Source organism: Populus alba, chromosome 6 (assembly GCF_005239225.2).
Source record: "Populus alba chromosome 6, ASM523922v2, whole genome shotgun sequence".
NCBI lineage: Eukaryota > Viridiplantae > Streptophyta > Magnoliopsida > Malpighiales > Salicaceae > Populus > Populus alba.
Genome location: NC_133289.1, coordinates 8,894,064 through 8,898,960, shown reverse-complemented (window position 1 = coordinate 8,898,960; position 4,897 = coordinate 8,894,064).

Genomic DNA, 4,897 nt, shown 5'->3' with positions numbered 1-4,897 from the left:
CTCCTTATAATTAATTATTCATTAATTACAACGATGTCCATATTGCATTGAATGTAAATCAGATTCAAAAGCATATTTTTATTGGAGTTTTGTAATTCTCAAAGATTTCGTGTCCCACTCTATATTATCTTTGCAAAGATCTCTGTGGGGTTTTGTTGCTGGCATTTCCCGTTTCTTGGAAATTTACTGGAAGCTTCCAAGATGTCAAGATCAAAAAGTAAGTCCCTGTATTTCATACCCCATCCATATTGTGCTAAGTACTGATATTTTCTCTTTTCAGGAGACGGGGAGGGTTTTCCTCTCAGCTTCTTTATTCATGTTATTAGTAAAAACTACACTCTCATGCTCTTGATTCTACGATTAACGTAAATTATATTAACTTGTATATCCTCCATTTCCTCGAAATTGAACGACCAGAAATTCTTGATTCTAAAAAAAAAAAAACAGCTGAATTAGTTAAAGAAGAGAACAGGGCGTTTTTTCAGCAGCAGATAAGAAGTGCAACATGCACAGGACACCCTCGCCAATCAACCTAACCACCGTGAGGAGAAACTGGTCCTGCGACGGATCAATCATGTCGGTACCAATCAATAAAGAAAAAGGAAAAAAAAACATGACACTGTCAGGGAAAAACAATGCAATCTGTGGTCTGGGAACCGAAACTAAAAGGTTACACTTTTTTTGTCTCTTAGTACAGGAAATAGCATCCACACAGTGAATGTTCGTAATTTTTATTTGTCTTCTGCCCGCGTCTTGACTTCATTTGCATTTAACACAAAAGATTTCCATCCAAGAATCTAATATCACATCTGAAAAGAAAACAAATTAATTATTGATACCAATCTCATATGAAAAACAAGCAAGTACTCAGAGTAAGAGAAAGAAAACAGCGAAGACATGACGTTCATAGAGCATTGCATTCCCATCTCACCATGGTCCTTGCATCAGGTGTGAGTGGGCAAAGAATTATGGAGTTTTGCATCAACAAAGACAAAAGATTAATAAAAAAATAGCTTTTCTCTTTACTGAAGAAGAGTGGGAGGTAACTAAAATCTCTTTGGTAATTTTCTGGTGGTTCTGGTGTGCATTTCTAATTTATATATTTATTTTTTGGATTTTTTTCGAAAATTTATTTGTATTTATTCATGTGGGCCCTCAAAAAATGGATAAGAACACTTGTAAGGATGCGTTATGATCCTCTGGTTGGAAATGTGTTGTCTAAAGAGCTTAGGAGGTGCTTGGTTCTTGGTGACACTTGTTTTCTTTTCATAGTGTAAAATGCACAGAAAGCAATGGAGAGAAAAGAAGGTGATAAAGTTGTGGATACTTTATAGTAATATTTGAGACTTCAGGGTCAACCATTCTGCATATGTTAATCGTTTAAAAAGGAGCGAAACGAGGATGGTTGTCTTTTTGTTTTTGGAGAAAAGGGAGACAGAGCTCTCAAGGATGCTGGGAGTTCTCAAGGAGCCACTTGTCTGATTTTGAAATTGCCCACGATCCTTGTTCTTCCGAACGCTACGCTTTGCTTGGCTAATTGTGGCTAGAAATGCCCAATGGAAATCCAAGTACGCTATTGTTTTTCTTTTAAAAAAAATATTTTTAAAAAATTAAAATTTTTTATTTTAAATTAATATTTTTATTATTATTTTTAAATCATTTTGATGAACTGATATTAAAAATAATTTTTTAAAAATAAAAAAATATTTTTATATATTTTAAAGTAAAAAATAATTTAAAAAATAACTACAATTATACTCTCCAATAAAAATATAAACCCTGATGTACCAGCCCAATGGTGGTGCATTGATTATTTAAAACCTATTTATTTTTTTTATTTTAAATTAATATTTTTCAATTATTTTGATATACTAATATTAAAAATATTATTCTTTTAAAAATATTATTTTAAAATATTTATAAACAAAAATATACTTTAAAAAATAATCATTAATGCTTTCTCAAAAACTCGTCAACAATTGTTCTCATTTTCACGAGTAAAAGTTGTCGCTCTTGATTATGGACTTTTTTGTTTATATATATATATATATATATATATATATATATATATATATATATATATAACTTTAGTCTACTTAATAAGACAAAAGATTTTTAAAATCTTGACCTCGTATGGAGAAGTAAATAAAAATAATACTTCAAAAATCAATATAATCTATAATAACATATATGTGTGTAAAAACATAATGAATGCCTGGAATAGATAAGAAAAATATTTATTTAGTATTTGAAATGTTTGGTTTGAAAAAATCATTTATTTCACTTTACTTTATTTATATTATGACTTATTACAAAAATATATTGATGCATAAATTGCATGAATTTTCAAAAAAAACAGTAGGTTTCTTTCAAATAAAATATGAGACTTGGTTGTGCGAGTTTTTTTTTTTTTTTTAAATAAGTTTTTGTTCCGAAAGACGGAGTGTGATCGATAAAATGAAAATGCAAAACTTTCTATCCTTTTTTTTTATATCAAAATAAGGGTATTTTATACTTTTAAAATTTTCATAAAGAAAAGTTAACTCCCCTTGTCTTGCCGTGGAAACTGTGATTTTTTAAACATACGGTGCAAAGTGTAGTGTCCGAAGAGTGGTGGGTAATTGTAAGTATAAAATAAATTGAACATGGATTTCTTTATTTAAGTTTTTAACTGATAATTAAACTTTAATATTTATAAAATTAAATTTTTTATTTAACCAATTGAACTCCTTATAATTATATTTCGACCCCAAACTTTAATTTCTTACATTTAAACCCTAAATTGACTTTAAAAAACAATTTTTCTAGCAATTAAATCCTTAGAAAAGTTAATTAAGCCTTTCAAAATTCTTATTGAATCATTATCTATTCAAATTTGTATTTCTTTACCACAAATAAAAATACTTTCACCAATAAGCTTCTTTATCAATCAGAATTAGGTTGCTAATTTTTTTATTTTTCATTTTGATCATTCAACAGCAACTTAGACAATCTTATACACTTTATTTTTGTATATCCTCTTGTATTTTAGATTTTTTATATATATTTTTTCTTTTTTCTTTTCTTAATTTTTTTGTGGTGTCAAAAGTGGGTAACAATAAACTCTATTAAGTTTAATAACTTTATTTTTAGCTATTTTTTATTTAATTACATGATAACAAAAATAGATGCTTATAAAATTAAGTATTAACCCATTGTTAAAATGTTTGTCTAAGACCACGATAACTCCATTGAAAATAAATAAATAAAATATAAATTTTAATTTCTAATCAACCCAAATTAACCTTTCGAATATGCAATTCAGATCATAGAATCCACTGGCTTTCATAACTTCGTTTATTCTAAAACTATTTTTTATTTAATTATATAATAAAAAAAATAAACACTTGCAAAATTTAACACTAACCAAATATTGTGATGTTTATTTGAAATCGCAATAAACCTATAAAAAAAAATTGAAACAAATTATGAAGACCAATTCAAAATCAAATAAAATTTAAAGAATGAATTTGAAAAAAAAAATCAAAGGAAAAGAAAAGAAAAAAGCGAGGAGTAAGGGGCCTTGACCATTCAAAAAACAGACGTGTCTAATTTTTTTTTTTAATTTAGACAAACGACATGTCATCTCTAGTTTATCTTACAAGTTCAATTTGCCAAAACATTGGGTCTCCAACTTTTTGAATAAAAAAACTATTTTTAACATTTTTTTTCACTTGAAAAAAATATAATAAACATCATAGATATCTCAATAAACCTATGTTTTGCATTAAATTATAAACAAAAAATAGTTTTAAAAAAATCAACCTTAATTAAAAAAACTTCTGCAATCCTAATTTATTTTTTTAGAGAATATTAAGGCATAAAATCATCTCAATGACATCAAGATCGGTCTTTTTTATTGTTGGAATGTAGCTAAAAGATGATTTCTCTCAATTTTGTTATTTTTCAGTGAATTTTTCTTCTTTTTCTTGAATTTAGAGGCAAAAAATAAATAAAATAAAATTTTAAATCAAAATTAAAATTACAAAAACTAAAATCATTGTAGAGAGAGAGAGAGAGATAAGTAGATGAATTTCCTATACAGAAATGCGCAGTGGTTTTAATATATTGTGTAATAATTATTTAGACAAATTACAAGCAAGATCTTGAACCCCAATAAGTAACAGCCAGATTTATCAAGTTTTGTGTTAATCTAATATCAAATTCTGTTATCCTCTAGTTGACGAAAGTAGTTTTAATTATTCGACGATGTGAATTTCACAGTTTATTATTGGCCGGTGTAAGAAATCAAAATGAGAGGGTTGATTCAGTCTAAGGAACCAGATCCGTGGAAGACTTTGGTCCGTAGCTTGAAATTCAAAACACATCAATCACCTCATGCTTCTAGAATTGTGCATTTTGGTCACCTTCATTTACAGCTTTCAATTGTTGACCAACTTCAAGCTGTTGTTATCTTTCCCTAAACCATTTTGGACACCGTTTCGCCTTCAATATCTTATCCCAAAAAAAGTGTATATTTTGTTTATATGTGTGATTCCACGTATCCTAATGGTTCCATAACGAGAAATTAGAATAAGATGTAAAGAATAGTTAAATAAAAAAGTGTATATTTTTTAAAATTTTATTTTTGACATTAACACATCAAAATGATAAAAAAAAATATTTAAAAAATTAATTTTAAACAAAAAAAATTAAATTTTATACAAATAGTGTTTTGAACCCCCTTAATAACTCATCATATAAGACATAACATTAACTAACATCTCTAATTTGATTTAGGTTTGAAAATGATAAGTTTTTCAAGAATGGATTTGGATGGAGTTGATAGATGAGGTATTATATTTGAAATATTTTTAAAATAAAATTGAAAATTTTACTACTTAAAAAACATTAATTA